We start from the raw sequence: 18170 nt of genomic DNA on the forward strand, positions 1-18170 counted from the left end.
TTCCATTTGGAGGAATCCAAAGCACTTTGCACAAACATTAACTGATGCATAGCCAGTACCACCACTGTAAGACAAGAAATGTCCTTGTTTTATAGAGCAGGAAAACTGAGGCAGAGAAAGATAAAGTCACAATTTGCCCAAACTAACACAGCATGTCCAGGCACAACTGGTAAAAGAACCTAGATCTCTGTAAACACCAGTCCAGTGCTCTCACCATAAAACCATCCTTCCTCACTGGCTTTGATAAGCCTACTCAACGAAGCTGGTATCTCAAAACTCTATTGGTTGAGGTGTTTCATTTCAGGAGACACCAAAAAGAACCAAAAGTACTGATAACATCTGAGTTCCAGATCCTTTCCTGGTGTAAATCATTATTGCGCTATTGACTTCAGTGGGCCAAACCAATCTACAGCAGCAGAGGATCTGGTCCTAATTTCATATTAAAAAAAATTTTTTTTTTAATCAGTACGTGGCGTCAGGCCGGGCTGGCAAAGAAAACCTCTGAAAATGGAAGAGATGAGTCCAGCGATCACACGCAAAAGCAAAATATGTTCAAGAGATCCTGTGATCACCTAGTTCCTAAGACTGTCAAATTTGTCCTCAAAACAAAAACCAGTAAAAGAACTAAAGGAAAACATTCTTTTTTAATCCTCTTTGGCCTGTGCTGCTTTTCATGTTTTGGTCAGAGAATAGCCATGTTATATATATAAATTATTTATTTTATCCCTTTTGATGTGTAACAGGTAGGAGAATAAGCACTTGGGGCCAGCTCTGAAGCCCACTGAAGCCAATGGGAGTCTTTCCCTGAGTCCCACTGAGGGCCCTTGGTGCACTGTCGGTGGAATATGTTGCTTGAAACTTTGATTTCTGAAATACAGAACGAGAAAGCAAAATTTGCTGTAAACAGAGAGAGAGGAAAAAGTCTCATTTTAAACTGCTCCTGGAAAGCGCCAACTCTAGGGAGTGCAGTCCCCATCTGCATCCAGAACACAGGCGCAGAGCAAGATTTTCACACATCTGTTCCCACCTCTATGACATCAGGGGGCATTTGTCAGGCTATCCATCCAGGCCCTGTATGCAGCCAACAAAGGTGTTAGCTGGCGCAATTGTGATGCGGTCTTGTCTCAACTTCATTGACCTACCCACTCTTGTCCTATAGGCTAAACACCCCAACAGTCAAGTGACAGGGTATGCTTGCCCTGCACTGGTTCACCAAGTGTTAACTCTACCCTCGGCCCTGCTGGGCATGCTCCGGTTGGAGACCAGGTATAAAAGGAAGCACTTCAGCTCTGTCAGGGCTGACCGCTGAAGAGGGAGGATGCAGACTGCTTGCTCCAGCCAGGGAGCCGCTGAACCCCCCTGAATGCGGAAGCCAAAAGCCTTGAGACCCCAGTGGGCATCCAGGCTGCGAGGGATGCCCGAGATGGCCCGGAGACGAGGAAACCCGAGACCCTGAAGACGCACAGGCAGCCAGCAAGGAGACCCGGAAGGAAGCAGACCAGGGGTGCTGGCTGCAGAGCCAAGCAGTGTCAGCATGGTGCAGCCGGATACCCGCGGACTCGGAGACGGAACATTCCACCACTCTCGGGGCCCTGGGCTGGGACCTGACTGAGCAGGGCCTATCCCAGCCGCCACCCACCCCGAGTGGCAGCTTGACTCTCGCCCCCATCCCGGCGAGCAATTAGGCCTTGCAGCCCTGAAGGGAAGGGTGGCCATATTCACCCTAACTTTTAGGCCATCAGCCTTGGGGCCAAGGGCGACCGTATTAACTCAAACCCTTAGCCCTTATGGCTCTGAGGACAAGAGTAGCCATTGTGGTCCGGAGCATTGGCCCACACACCCCAAGAGACGCAGCCGCGAGGTACCAGCAACTCTTACCCCACCCCAAATGCATAATTGCAGTCACTTCTGATCAGGGCGGATGACCCAGCGGTGAAATACTCTGTAGCCCTTTCTTTCTGTACGCTCTTTGGAACGGTCATTTATTGTGTGTGTGTACAATACCTGGCACGAGCGGGTCATGAGCTGGTTGTGGCCTTTAGGCTCTAATGCAACATAGATGTTAGATGATAATAATAATAATAATGAAACCATTACTCACACTTTGGGGACCTGGCCGTGGTCATTATGGCTGCATGTCACAGGCAGTCAGAAATCCACTAGAACCTGGGGAGAGAAGTCAGTCTCCTGTTTCAGGAGCACAGGCCCCCATGGCTACTCAAAGTCGAAGAGACTCTGTTAGCCATTAGCAGCACAGAGCCATTCGCACACTGAGAGCTGTGCTGATTCTCTCTAGCCCAGGGCACCGGTGCACAGTATCGGGTTCATTACAGCATGAGCACCGTGGGATAGCTGAGTTTGCTGCCTTCTTAGCAAGATGTCTCTGCCTTTCCTGTTTACTCAGGTTCTTATACCATGCCTGGGGGGGTCTTTTTCTGCTGCTAATATCTTGATGCCAAAGAGCAGAACCCTTTCAATTTCTCCTACAAAGGTGAAACCAACCCAACACTGACATTGGTTCTTTTTTTGGGGGAGGGGCTGTTTTTATACCTTCTTTCAGAGTTTAACTCAATGTGAAGTGAATCTTCGGGTCCCTAGCTTCAGTTGCCCAGCACCCTCCCTCCTCTCAGAGCTCAGCACCTCCGCATGCCCCCCCCCCACACACACACACAGTATACCTTCAGTAGAAAGTTCCCCCTACATACAAATCTGCAATAACCAAATTCCAAAAAGCCTGTGTTTAACTAGCCCTTTACAGCCTGGGCTTGATGGGTGCCATGGGAAACCTCCTCCATGCCACTCGGGCAGTGCATGTGCCATCAGGGGTTTGTGATCACACAGGCGAAGCAGGGCCAGGCCTGGTCAGTGATGACTGGAGAGTAGGCCAAGACTCAGATTCTGAGGTCTTAATAGTTGGACCCTGTAGTGGCATCCCCAGTCACCACTAGCTGGGAAAGTAGCTCGTGTGGCATTGGGTGACCCTCCTGCTCTCTGCTCGCTCTGCGATAGCCTCTTTTCTGGTAACCTCGCCACCTCCACCATGTCCCCATTTAGTCCACCCCTGCCAGGGGTACAAAGTCCAACAGGACAAATGTCCAAATGCCTTCTCTGTACAATGTTCAGCCCCAGCTCAGGGCTTTGTGACACTGGCAGGGGAACACGGGGCTACCTTCTACACCAGGTTCTGGCCCAGGGACCCTACAACCAAGAACCCTGGTCTGCTCAGTCGCCATCCCTGTTTCCCTGGACTCCTTCCTACCCAGCCTCTATCCTCCTTTGCCCTTTCTGGGTTTATCATGGGACCCTACTCTACTCCCCCATGGCTACTTCATCCCCTCCGAGCCACTTGCTAACCTCCTTACTCCAGGGTAGGATCTCAGGGATTACTCTCCCCTTAGACTTCCTCACTGTCCCTGATGACTTCCCACATCCCTGGAAGTGACTGCAGCCTCCATCCCCTGCCACTCCAGGTCTGCTTCCAACTTCCTGGCTTTATATTGCTGTCCCAGCCCTTGCCCAGCTCGCAGGTGGCACCAGGTAACCTAACTGGTCTCTCAAGCCTTCATTCACCCTATCAGGGTGCACATCCCACCACAGACCCACATCCCTATCCAATTCTGAATATCACCCCTGGCCTCTCCTTGCCCATCTGATCTGGAGTTCCCCTCCATCGACCCAGAGCACCCTTTTATATAGGAGCATCTGATTGCCTTTTCCATCTCTCATTGGTTTTGTGGTTTGGCCAATAGCCAGACCATTAAAGGGCCAGTACAACAGGACTGGCAGGAGGCTCACCCAGGTCTGCTGCTGGGGAAAGATATGATCCCAGCATGAGGTCAGGCTGCACTACGCTATCTTTTGAGTAAGGATATTACAAAAAGAGGCCCTGATTGTTTATTGTCATTGAAGGGCCTATAGCTTTATTTGCAAGAAGACTATTCATTAATCCTGGTACCCTCATCAAATTTCAGAAGTCATATCCTGCCTACCCCCCGGTAGCTTCAATAGGGTATAATATCCTTCTTCATACCCGCTACTGAAACCTGCTGTTGCCCAGCCATTAAGAAGTTGCTGCGTTAACACCCCAGAGGCTGGTCTGGATCCCTCCGCATAGCTGGTAGGCTAGCATCCCTCTAGACAAAAAGCACTCAACTAGAATAGTATTTAGCTTTTATGATTAGGCAGAAGTCTGGGTGAGCAAGTCTTTGGGGGAAGGCATGGTGTATTAGTCTTTTAAAGCAAAAGATGGGGGACAGCTGGGCAGAACCCCAAGCCATTATGAATAAATACAGCGGGGGGAACCCAACAGTTCACAAGTAGCACAAATCATAGAAGTAAGAGATGGAAAAGACCTATTAGGTTATCTAAGCTCTTCCTCTGACAAGGCATGATTGTTCCCCGCAGTATCTTTGCTAGTAGTTCTAGATAGCCTGCTGCACGCAAACAAACATTCCCACAAGAAAAGACATTTCGATGGCTTAAAATAACAGAAACCTGTACTTTATCTTTGTGTAACTCAGTGAAACATAAATACAATCTCTCCTGGCTGGTGGCGATATGATTTAAGAGTCCTCTGTCGTGCATTATAGGAGGTGATGGCAAAGAACTCATAATTTATTTTTATTGATTCAGCAACCCACGCTGGATCATATCTCCCAATCCTTCTCTCTGCTAAGATATCATGGCCAAAGCCTTGGGAAACTTAATTCATCTTTTTTTCCCCTTTTTTCTTCTTCCTAAAGCTGTGAGACATCTCTTACTCCCTTAAGTTCAAGCAAGAAACTTGACAGGAAAAGAAAAAGGGCCCTGTTACTTGCTTGCTTCAGCCTCATTGCAATTATCTTCTGATACCATCTGTGAACAGATAGAGCTTGTGCTGCACTTGAACTCTGTGGAACCACATAACCAGCTTGAAGGGTAATTTAATAGTTCCCAACGCTCAGACCTGAGCAGGGAGATGTGCTGAACTCAAAGTTTGGGGGCACAAGCTTCAGAACAGAGCTCTCATTAAAAAGAAAAATAGTTGATACAAGGTGAGAGAGTGCAGCACCTGACATGCGAGGTACAGCGAGGGCAGGTAAAGGTCTGAAGACCAGCCTGATTTCACAGCAGTAAACTAAAGCTTGTTGGGAATTTTTCATCTAGGTGATTTTTTGAAGAAAAATGCAGTTTCCACAAAACTGATTTTTCAAAAAGTAAGAAAAAATGGCTATCAGGAAAATCTAAGGAAAATATTGTGTTTTGGATAATTTAGATCTCAAAAGAAATATTTCATTATGCTGAACTAAATTGAAATATTTTGTTTTGAATCAGTCTCTGCCTGTAGTGCCATAGTGCTTTATGGGAATTGTAGTTTGAATGTTTCATGTCCCCCATCCTTTCCCATGGGTAGGGCTCCTTAACTGGACTACATCTCCCATGATCCACTGTGGTCTCCTCTTTGACTGAGCCCACATGGTGCATCACAGGAAATGTAGTCTGGCCAGCAAGCCTCTCTCATACACAGAGGAATGAGGACAAAAGCAGCTGAACTAAAACTCCCATGAGGCACTGTGGCATCATAAATAAATGCAGTGCAATGTTAAACTAATTCAAAGCAAAATGTTTCAATTCCTTCAACAAAGCATTGCTGAATGCAAAATTATGAATTTTTAATTACGCAAAAATTATTTGCTATTTTGATCTTTCATCACAAAGATCTAAATATCAGAACTTCCAGTGAGATGGAAATTCTGAGGTTTGCTCAGGTCTAGCAGGAATTCCTCATCATCCTGATCTGATTTAAGTCCATTTAGATCTTTAAGAAAAAAACCTACTCCACTGGAACAACCAAAGAAGCCAGTGTTCTCTTCCTAAATGAGTTATTGAGTTTATACTCCACCCACATCCTTTCCCTTGCCTTCATCCACCCACTAGTCATTCCCCCTTCCTCAACACCTTCTTCCTCTCACGGTTTTCTTCCGGTCTCTGACTGTTCTCTCAGCATTCCCCTCAATAGTTCTTTCTGCTGCCTTTTGCTCTCTACAGGAATCCCACAGAGCACACTCTTTGGTCTCTTCTTCCATCTTTGCATTGCAGCTGATCAGGAAATGCTTTTGGTTCCCATGAAAAATACTTATGAAAACAGAAAAGTTTGTTGTCCTCAATATTTTTCCTTCAAAGGTTTTAGGGTTTCCTCAAAAAAGAAAATCCTTTTTTCCGCTCTCATTTTTGGCAACTGAGAACCTAAACATTTCAGCCAAACACAGAACATGTTTTTACATCATAGCCATTTTGATGCAAAAGCCATTTTTGTTTAAAAATACTTTAAAAATGAAAAATTTAAACCAGCTCTACTTTATACCTTATCTTTGGTGGCCTCATCTACTTTCATGGCATCGGTCACCCTCTGCACTGACTACTCAAATATTTCTCCACATCTGGCCTATTGTATTTCTGACTGCTCATCTTTGGTGCTCCACCATCAACTCTTTAAATCATGATTTGAGGACTTCAGTAACTCAGTCATATGTCAGGGATCTATTACAGGAGTGGTTGGGTGAGGTTCTGTGGCCTGCGTTGTGCAGGAGGTCAGACTAGATGATCATATTGGTCCCTTCTGATCTGAAAGTCTGAGTCTAACTCACTCAAACTCAACATGCATCTAAACCCTTTCAACTATACCCTATCCTTCACTGTCGTCATATTCCCAGTCATCCAGACTCATGACACAAGAGTCACCCTTGTCTTTCTCTCTCTCTTTTTGGCTTCTCACATCCAGACACTTATCAAATTTTGTGGGTTCCTCCTCCACAACATCTCCAAAATGTGACCCTTCCTCAGAAAGAGTGAATGGAAGAGAGAGGGGAAAGAATGGAGCTTTCTGCCTTTCACAACAGCATCACTTCAGACACACTGAAGTATGGGACCGAATCCTGATGTCTTTACTCAGGCAACATTCCCATCAATTGAACTGGGAATGTAACAGACTGTCAGGTGGTAGGAGCCTGCATGAACTTTACACCTTCTTGCACTTATTCACACCAGCAGCCAGACTAGACATGCTCTGTTGACTCCAATTCAGTACTTGAATGGGTTTGAGTGTTTCCATCTGAAGCAGAAGGAACTAGGGGCAGGACTGGAGAGCTCCCGCATGCGGAAGCAGCCCTAGAACAGGCCAACTCTGGCAGCAAGTTGATGTTTATAGTTGTTTAAGTTAACAATAAAGGAAACTCCAGGAAGCGGATAAGTTTGGATCCCTACTGTGGACGGGTGTGTGGGTGGGAAGCAGGGCTGTGTTAGGAGCAAGATGGGATGCCACCTGCTCATGGGGAGATTAGCCCATGTATAGACTACGGAGCTGGCCCTCTACTACTTTGAGCGTCAGTTTTGAATAATGTGGCAGCTTTGTTCAAATTCCCCAGTGTTTATTTCACTGTGTTTGGGCTGATCTATCCCAAACCCCTTGGGGGGGAAAACAGGGTCCATGTATTTCTCAGCAGCTCTTTACCTCGACAGCAAAACTCATCTGTGGAAGAGCTGGGCTCAGCACAGAAAACACATATTTGAGGGTGAAGTATCTGAATTAGGGGCCTATTTACAGCTCTCTAGAGGCTCAAATTAACATCAGCGCGGTCTGCAGGCACCAGCTGTGCTGCACAATGCCATTCAGTTTTATTTTTCGTAGCATCTTTTATAGAAAAAAAAGTCTCCCAAAACGCTTTTACAATGTTCCTATAAATAACACAATTACAGAGTTAAATAATGAACAGCAGCAGAGAGAGGTAGAGGCAAGAGAAAGAAGGGCTGTTCTCAGACGAGATTGGACATGAAATGAAGAGCTGATGAGTCAGAGATACACAGGAAGGCTTCAAATGCCTCTGACGACTGCCAGACACTGGGACTGGATGGATCACTTGAAAATTGCCCTGTTCTGTTCATTCCCTTTGAAGCATCGGTCACCAGCCACTGGCAGAAGGCAGGATTCTAGGCTAGATGGACCATTAGTCTAATATTCTTGTGTTCAGAGAAGGCTCTGCCATTTACAGTGGCTACCCTGTGTGAAGAGACAGAGAGGAGACCAGTGCTAGGTGAGCAGAGGTAATGGGAGTGGAAAGAAAGGTAAGATGTATAGTATAGTCTGGAGCAAGGCCATGGAGGGATGGAAAACCCAAGAGAGCAATTTGGAAACCTATTCTGAGATAAAATGGGTAATGAGATTGAGCAAGTACTCCCGTGTGGGTCTTCAGCACTAATGGGACTGATTCTAAGCACACTGAAGTCAATGCAAAGACTCCCATTGACTTCAGTGGGCCTTGGATCAGACCCTAAAAGCAGGGGCATTTACAGGTTCAGCTGAAAATTCAGGGTCTGGGTTTTCAAAGCTATTTAGTTGCCTAAAGATGCAGATAGGCACCAAGTGGGATTTATAAATGCATCTAAGCAGAACAGGCATCTATCTCCCATTGACGGATTGATTTAGTAAATTCTACTAGATGCCTGTCCACTTCTCTAGGAGCCTAACAGCTGTTTCACATCTGGTCCCAACACCATTAGTAATTGGCAGTAGTAGGCTGTTATCCTCCAACCACAGCCACTAGAGCACGACAGCATGCACACTTTTCCAGCATGTTATATATTGCCCTTGTTAGAATATGCTCATCCTGAGCATCCGAGGCCTACCACGGTTCTAGCATCATGTTGGGTACCACTTTCACAATGACCTCCTGCTAGGGTTATCAGCACGGTTTGAGCCCTGGACGTTCAGCTCTGAAAGCACTTGAGCTATAAGGAGCAACTCCACTAGCTGATCACAAAAGTAGGCTGTTACCCTCTGATAGGCCAACCACTAGAGGGGGACACGACACACACTTTGTCAGTTGCACTTCTCTATGATGGAGATGCGTGAGTTGAGTATTGCAACTTCTTTCTTTGTGGCCTCAAGGCCCAGCTTTCAAAGTGCTAGAATGTGCCCAATCAAACTCTCTGCCTCCCTCTCATGCACGTTGGATGGAGACAGTCAGTCATTTGGCCACTGGTGTACTACTGACATAACTCAGATTTTTTAAAAAGGCCTCTGTATTACATAAGAGCATAGAATAGTCATGCTGGGGTAGGACCAATGGTCCATCTAGCCCAGTATCTTGTCTTCTGATAGTGGCCAGTGCCAGGTGCTTCAGAGGGAATGAACAGAAAAGGGCAGCTATTGAGTGATGCATCCCTAGTCGTTCAGTCCTAGCAACTGGCAATCAGAATCTTAGGGACACCCAGAGATGGAGTTTCATCCCTGACCATCTTGGCTAATAGCCATTGATGGACGTATCCTCCACAAACTTATCTAACTCTTTTTTTAACCCAGTTATACTTCTGGCCTTCACAGCAACTCCTAGCAACGAGTTCTATAGGTTGACAGTGTATTGTGTGAAGAAGTACTTCCTTAGGTTTGTATTAAACTCGCTGCCTATTAATTTCATTGGGTGACCCCCCCCAGTTCTTGTGTTACGTGAAAGCGAAAATAACCCTTCCCTATTCACTTTCTCCACATTGTTCATGATTTTATAGACCTATCATATCCTCCGTAGTTGTCTCTTTTCCAAGCTGAACAGTCCCAGTCATTTTCATCTCTCCTCATATGGAAGTTGTTCCAAAACCGTAATCAGTTTTTGTTGTCCTTCTCTGTACTTTTTATTGTTGCTAGCATCTGAGTAGGTATCTGTTAGCTACCATAACAACTGAGGAGAGCTGTTTAGATGAAAAGAAAAGAACTGTTCCTACTCACCACTGAATCATCTCCAGCAGTAGAATCAGTGAGAGGCGGGGATAGTACAGTTATAGTTTTATGCCTGATTCATTTCAATAACTCTGGTGACTCAGCCAACGCCAAAGTCTTTGGACCAAAAACCATTCTGCTACAAAAATTAAGTACCCCATAGATGGTTTCAGCTGCTTTTCGCATGATTGCTCCCTTGCCTCATCCAACAGGAAAGGTGCTTACACGAGCGGGGGTTAAATTAAACAGCGACTGCCTCAGATACTCCTACACCAACTCCATGCGAAAACAATCGTCACAGACGAGAATGTGAATGTAACCTGAAAGCCAGAGATTGAAATCCAGCTCTCAGGGGTTTTTGTTAATGCTCCAGTCACTGTCAAGCATGAAATGAGAAGCCTATTTATATTATAAAAAGTCATTGTATTTCTCGAGTCATCTCTAATTAACTGCTTAAACCAGTGGCACTGAGTAGAGCCCGTACAAATGGCGACCCCTTAGTATCTGGGACTTCACTTTGTCCATGTGGCACTCTATCACTGCTACCCCACTAGGCCAGAGTGGAATAACTACACTCATTCATCATCCAACAAAGAAGAGAAATTCATCTCTATTATCCTCCCCCCAAAAGTACAACCCTGCATTTAATGGCTAGAAGTGCCATAGGAGATTATGGAGAAGTCGCCATTTTCAGAAAAGCAATCTGGGTAAAAGTCTGGCAAGTAAAGTAGGGAGACGGGAATCGGGGCTCCTGGTTTCTATAACCTGCTCCAACACAGACTCACTGACTGCCTCAGTTTACACACCCACAGGGACATTAATTCATGTTTGTGAAGCTATATAAAGGCAAGTTATTATTCTAAGGAAGTATCATTAGGCCTCCACTAGAACTAGTCAGAGCTGGGAATTCACAGAGGTTCTGAAGAAAGAATAGATGTACCTCTTGGAAATAAACACTTACATTTCTCTTGACTGCTTAGTTAAATGTATCTCAGTTTCCACTGTCCGTGGTATCTACTATATGGCCCCCATCACCAGAGTATCCGAGAGCCTTAGTCTTTAATGTATTTATCCTCACAAGACACCACTGCGAAGTATGTATTATTTCAGTATTACAGATGGGGACCATAATTATGTCTACACTTGAGCTGGGGGTGGGATTCTCAACTCCAGTAACGTACATGCACTAGCTCTCATCAAGCTAATGCGCTAAAAATAGAGTTTGTACTCAGGGCGGCTAGCTCATGCACATCTCCACTGCCCATGCTACCATGGCTACCCTACCCTAGCGCGTTAAAAGCAAAGCTGGTGCAAGAGTGGCTACTTGAGAATCACACCCCCAGCTCCAAGTGTAGACATAGCCCAAGTGACTTGACCAGAGTCACGCAGGTGGTCAGTGGTTGACCAGGGAATTGAATGTGGGTCTTCGCAAGGGCCAGACTAGCATCCAAACCAGTACCCCCTCTTTCCTCGCGAAAGCATCCAATTACCAGTTCCTCAGGTGAGAAGCAAGCAGTGCTTCTGGAAGGACACAGACAGTAGAGTTTACTGGCAGTTTCCAGCTAGATGATGTCTGCCAAAAATGACTAGACAATGTATAGAATGACCAAGTTTTTACTTGAGTATTTGCTAGAGGATGGGAGGTGGAGATACTTGCATAAGTACATGCAAATCTGACCTTGCAGGAAAGACATGCTTTCATAGATTTGTCCTCAGAAGGAAATACATCCTTTTCCTCAGGAAAAATTAGATTTTTTTGCAAGAAAATGATAAATTTTGATCTCAGGCCACAATTGCATTTTTTTGGAGGGGAGAAGGGGGTAAGTTTGAGCAAAAATCATTCATCAGTTTCAAAGCTCAGTAAGAAAAAAAAAAACATTTTTCCCCACTTCAAAAATATCTTGTGTTAATGTCTATGCCCGGAGATGTGGTGCTGCACAGTTAAAGCTGTCAAGGGCAATTTTTCTTACAGACTTAAGTATGCTGTTACTTAAAAAAAAAAAAAGAAGAAGAAAAACAGAGGAAGTTGAATTCCAATCTACATTAAGGCAACATTATGGCTGAGACTTTCAAAGTCATAAAAGTCAGGAAATTCAGAAGTACAGGCTCCCACACTACACACACGAATTACAGAAAGGGACACTGGAGAAGAAACAGCACAGGATAAAGTCAAGTGACTGGGGGCCAGAATCATCACGGTCTACAGCCTTATAGTCCCAATTGGGCTGGTGCAGAGAAGCAGTAGGGTCACAGAAACATAGGAATGGGTGGGACCTCCTGGGTCATTTAGGCCGGTCCCTGGCTATAACATGCGAACACATCATACAATCCCATTCATAAACTTAGCAAGCTCCATCTTCAAACTAATTAGGCTGTTTGCCCTCCATTACTCCTATTGAGAGGCTGTTCCAGAACCTCACTCTTCTGATGGTTAGAAATCTTCTAATTTCCAGCCTGAATTGGTTCATCACTAGTTTATCCCTATTCGTTCTTGTGTCAACATTGTCCTTTAGCTTAAATAGCTCTTCTCCTTCCCTGGTGTTTACCCTCCCCTCTCTCTCCCTCACCCATGAGCAATCACATCCCCTTTCAATGTTTATTTTGCTAAGTTAAACAAGCCATGTTTTTTTAGTCTCCTCTCTAGGATATGTTCTCCGTTTCCCTGATCGCCCTAGTACTGTAGCCCTTTTCAGCACCTGCTCCAGGTTGAATTAATTTTTATCCTTTCCCAGTTATAAACAAAGCCCTCCCCCATTATTACAGACCTGCTCCCGCTCAAGCCTGAAAACACTGGAGGACTTGCAAGAGTCTGATCTTGTGACATTTCCCCCCCGGCCCTGCAAAGCAATTCGTGGGCTCAATTCAGTAAAGTGCTTACACACATGCTCAATTTCAAGCAAGTGCCTAAATCCATCCTTATTCAGCAAAGCACTTCAGCGTGTATTTCACTTTAAGAATGGCCGTCAGTCCCACTGGCTCTTAAACACATGCTGAACCTAAAAGCAGGTGCTACAGGGCGTTTGTTGAATAAACACGGACATAAGCACCTGCTGACACATTTTGCTGTGTCAGGGCCTAAGTGGGTGGCCTCTTTCATCCAAGGCATGGACAGGACTCCATGCAGGTGTAAGGATTTGACCCTACAGATCATACTGCAGGATCAAGGCCAATGGCCATGGAGTTGTGTGAGGGAAGATTATATCTGTTCTCTGGAGGACAGATTTTCAGTCCCCAGAGCTGGCAAGCTGGCTCCACTCACCAATCCCAATTTAAAAAATAGGCTAGTACCTGTCACCATAACCAAATTGCCTTTAAAAAACCAAAACCAAAAACAGGTTCATAGGTTTAAGGCCAGGCGGTACCATTAAGTTCATCTAGTCTGACCTCTTCTATAACACAGGCCATAGAATTTCACCCAATGACCCCTGTACTCAGCCTGGTAGCTTGTCACCCACTAAAGCATCTCTTCCAGGAAGGTATCCAGCAGGGCTCTGAAGACGGAGCTCATGAATTGGGGCACTGAGATGAAGGTCATGTGAACTCCTTGATCTCTGGTAAATGCAGACCCACTGCCAACTCCCAATGTGATCGGATTTGCAGATCCACAAGGATGCCCACCTTCCACAGGACATTTGAAAAAATGCTGATGTTTACATTTTAAAGAGTAGGCCCCAGAAGTACTTGACACTTGCACACTCTTCCATCCACTCATTCTAAAGAGTGTTACGAAACGAGGTAACCAGCATCACCCCCACTTTACGCAGTAGAAGATGAAGTAACAGAGCAACTCAGCAGCAAGCAGAACTAGAACCTGGGTCTCCTCATTAGTAAGCCTCAGCTTCGCCCACTAGACCACAGCTACCCTTCCTTGAAAGCCAGCTGTTGGGACGCATCTGAAATTTGCTAGCAATTAGCAGCTCAGTTCTCCATACTATACAGTAGTGGGGGCAGACACAGGGCACCGTCTTGTCTCATTATCTCTAATGGAAAACTGCACTGACAGATAAATCAGGAAACGCCATGAATACCAACAACACTTTTCACATCGAAAAGGGAGGGGGGTGGCCAGCTCAGAGCTGTCAGGGGTCCAGAATCGAAGCAGCTGCTCTCCATACAGATAGGTAGAAGCTGTCTGAGAAATGAATGATCAATCTCCCCTATATCCCGTTTACTGCTGGGCCCTGCCACAGGTCTGCTCCGACACTGCCGCCCCTCACCCAGTCACAAGGTGGCGAAATGATGAATGATCGCGGCATGCACGGGCCCTTCAGGAGCACAGAAAGAACACGTTTCCCGGGATGTACCTGGAACGCTCACTGGCCTAGCAGCACGTAGTACATTCGCAGGACAGCCCGTGTGTGCCACGTGGGCCGAGCAGCAGCAGCAGCAGCAAAGACAGAAAACCCAACGTGCTGATCCACCAACATCGGACGTAGCTTAAGGAAATGGCCAGCGGCCCGCAGGCATGGATGGAATGAGGTGAGCAGTGAAGAGGCATCTGCAAAATCGCCTTCCTACCCCTGTGGATCTGTCTTTGAACCTTCAAAAAGCAGAGGCAGTAGCCCCCCTACGAACAGTGCTATCTAAAGGCTCACCCGTGCATGCTATGCTAGGACAGCAGTGTTATTGGCAAAAGAGGGAGTGGTGTCTAGGGGGTACAGCAGGTGGTGGGGATTCAGGACTCCTGGGTTCCATTTCTGGCTGTGCTCATTGACCGGCTGCCTGAATTTCACCCGTTTCCAAATCTTCAGCATGGGGGTATCACCCACCTGCTGGGTTTAATCAAGGCTCACAAAGCTCTTGAGGACAAAAGGCTCTTGTGATATGCAAAACCCAGTCCGGTCCCTGCTTCAGCCTCACAGAGAAATAAACCAACTAGCTCCCACCATTTAAACTTTTACCCCAAGAGCTGCTCGTCAGAGTAACGTCTGGATCAAGACAGCCAAGCCCATCAACACATCCCCACTCAGCACAGGGCCTTTTCTATTTCTTTCTCATACCCACCCTCAGATAACTGCACCATGGCCTTGGACACAACCGCCTTCAAACACGAAGCGCAGGTGGAGTTGGTTAAGTTCTAGCCCCATATGGATTGCTCAGCTTCAGGGGCTTCTCCGTCACGGCTGTGCGATATACTCCAAGGCCCATAAGAGGAGAGCTTCCAAGGTGGTGCCAGATTTGAAGTGAGAAATCAGCAAGGGCACATCAGAGACCCTGGAGATGTAACTAGGCAAACGATTCGCTATCCAAGGTGCCTACGCCCGGATGGGATGGAGTTGTCGGTGAGGGGGTCTGGATGGGAATAAAATTACATGGTTTTATTTAGGGGCCTAATTTAGACAATTTGGATGCATAATCTGGTCAGGGAACTCATTTCCACAGCGTACCACTGATGCCAGGATCTTAGCTGGATGCAGGACAAGAGTGTGCATTTAGATGAGCAATAAGATTATCCAAAGTTATAACAGCAAAACACACAAAAACAAGAAGCCTTAGGAAGCTATATAAACCCTCATGCTTCAGAACTTAAACCAACCTCTTACTATTAGGAGACCCCCTTAGGAGGGACTATTATCCAACATCTGCCTGCTGTAGGGTTTCTTACACCTTCCACTAAAGCATCTGCTGCTGTAGACAGGATGAGATGGAACACAGGCCTGATTCACTCTGGCAATGACTATGTTTTGGAAGATTCTGTCTGGAACATTAGTTTTCTCCAGGGAGCACAAAAGGGAACGGGTGCGCAGCAAGACAAGTTGCAGGGAAGCATGCTGGCTAAACAGAGTCTTATCTGCTTCCTATTAAAACTGATAGAAGCCCTGATAGCTGTCTCCTCACCATTACCAGAGCAAGTAATGAACAGCTGGGGAACAAGGGATGCTGTTGATAGCCATAAATTGCAGCTCACAGTCGGGTGTCTTGGAGACATGAACATAAAAAGGCAGCAACCTCCATGATGATGATGATAATGATGATGACGATATCAGTGAGAACAAGAGGTAGGAATAAAACTCAGATGAGGCTCCGTGCACTTGTTATGGACGGCTGTCAGCGCTGTTTCCAAGCCACAGATATAATCATGTCCCTTGCCCAGATCTATAGAGGAAGTCTTTATCAAGAGTCCCCTATTTTATCTAATCTAATCTGGCATTTCTAAGGCACCATATAGGCTTGCACTAAGAGTTACTGCAATTGTTGTTCTAGATTCCCGTGGAAATAGCGAGCAATGGGTGAAGGATCTAAGGGAGGGTAAGAGAAGTCTCTAAAATGATGAATGATGTGGAAAAAGTGAACAGAGAAGTGTTATTTACCCTTTCACACAAAGCAAAAAACAGGAGTTGCCCGATGTTTTTAATGCAAACAAAAGGAAGCACTTTTTCACAAACACACAGCTAGCTGTGGAACTCATTGCCCTGGGATGCTGTGATGGCATGTGAAGAATAACTGGGTCCAGACAAGAATTAGGTAAGTTCATGGAGGACAGGTTCATCAATGGGCCATTAGCCAAGATGGTCAGGGATGCAACCCCATGCTTGGGGTGACCCAAAACCGCTGACTGCCAGAAATGGAAGATAGGGGTGGATCACTCTATAATTGCCCTGTTCCATACCCTTGCCCTAACACTGGTACAAGCCACTGTCAGAGACAGGCTACTGGGCATGATAAACCACAGTCTGACCCAGTATGGCAGCTTTTACGTTCTTATTTCTAATCTGGATCATCTTGAACCACAACCTTCTTCTCAAACCAAACTGATGCTTTAGCTGAATTTCACTCTCTCACCAACTTAAAACAATCGCAGGCTGGTCACAGCTCCAGGTTCTCGATGGGACCCAAACTCGTTTATCATCCTACGTCTTACTCTAATGGGGTGAAAAGCCTACAAGGCTGAGTTTGCAAAGGGAACTCCATCAATTAATATAACACTCCCATCAAGGGAGCTCCCAAAGTCCCAATGTTACAGTGGCTGAAATTCTGCTGAAGAGAAATGTGAAACCAGAATGAACAAGGATATAGGTCAGCATCGAGTTGCATCAATACAGCCCCTGACTGCAACAACAGAGATAATCAAATAATAGCGAACACAGGAATGGTCATCCTGGCTCAGACCAATGGTCCACCTAGCCCAGCATCCTGTCTTCCAACAGTGGCCGATGCCAAGTGCTTCAGAGGGAATGAACAGAACAAGGCAAAATTAAGTGATCCATCCCCTCTCCATGCCAACTTTCATGATTTTTATCATGGGTCTCATGATATCTGCTGTTTTTCTTAAGGCCCCCCAGTTTCTGGAGCACTGTGATTATAAGAAAATCACAGGTGGAGTCATGAACAGAAGACAGGTTTCCTGACTCCCAGGACTATGCTTTAACCACAGGATCATCGTCGTCCCCATTTTTTTCGGAGTAGCTAGAGAAGCCAGAGCTGGGAATCACATTGCTGGCAGCAAGTAACTGGCAAGGAGCAACAGTGGGAATGGAAGCTGTTCCCACAATGATGGGAGAAGAGCAGAGGATGTATCAGCTCAGCAGGAGCCACCTGCAGGATTAAGGGGCACCAGGGGGATGGCTGTGGGCTGAAGACAGATGCTCTGATGGAATTTCTGGTCGCTCATGAATCTGGCCAGGCTGGGCATAAGCCTTTTATCGTTATTTTAGTACTTCAGCTCCTGGTCAACCCAAGAGATCAGAGAACCGAGGTACACACATATCTGTGACTCCCTGTTTGATAAATGCTAAACCATGCTCAGTCTGGCCCACACTGAGCTGCTGGATATAAATGGAGAGCTCCATCTCACTTGAAGTTAAGAGGAGGTATAAAATTAAAAGTGAACTTCGGGTATAACATATTCCCTCTCTCTACGAAGGATCCCGGGTTTCTTGATAGCTCTATCTCCAGGGAGACAGTCAGGAAGTGCCAAACAACACGTGCGTTTGGAAGTGGTAGTAGGCAGAGAAGCCCACAGAGGGGCGAGGCTTTTATATGCCTATAATTTGAGTAAACCCCCAACAGCTCCCTGAGAGATGAGAGTCTCCCCTAGAATGTAGTTGTAGGTGGTGTGTGCTTACACAACACCTGAACCTCGAGAGAGTAAGGTTTCCAAGGAACCCAGCAAACGGTGAATCTGTAACCCAGCCACTGGTTTGTCTCTCTCTTTGGAGGTATCAGCTATTCATGACAGGCAGGATGGAAAGGTTGTCAAGGCCTAGAAGGGGAGTTGCATTCGACAGGAGTTTTGCCTGAGTTAGGATAGCAGGATCTGTCCCACTGCTTGGTGCCACTGTGGGACTATTACATATTTTAGATATATTTTTTGTGCTTTCAAAATACAGACCCGACTTTTTTTATTTTTAAAGTCCATATAGGGCTAAATGTAGCCAAACGGTCCCAAAAGAACCATCTCTAAATTGAGAAGCCAGGGTGC

The 18170-nt window shown here is 46.0% G+C and overlaps 1 protein-coding gene across 1 annotated transcript in view; it reads right to left on the bottom strand.

Annotated features, from left to right (window-relative positions):
• SORCS3 (sortilin related VPS10 domain containing receptor 3) overlaps nt 1-18170 on the bottom strand; it is a 429816-nt gene that overhangs the window by 301814 nt on the left and 109832 nt on the right. The window lies entirely within an intron of this gene.

This window comes from Emydura macquarii, unplaced genomic scaffold (assembly GCF_026122565.2).
Source record: "Emydura macquarii macquarii isolate MOO-44397 ecotype Brisbane River unplaced genomic scaffold, CSIRO-AGI_Emac_v2 contig_3692, whole genome shotgun sequence".
Classification (NCBI taxonomy): Eukaryota; Metazoa; Chordata; order Testudines; family Chelidae; genus Emydura; species Emydura macquarii.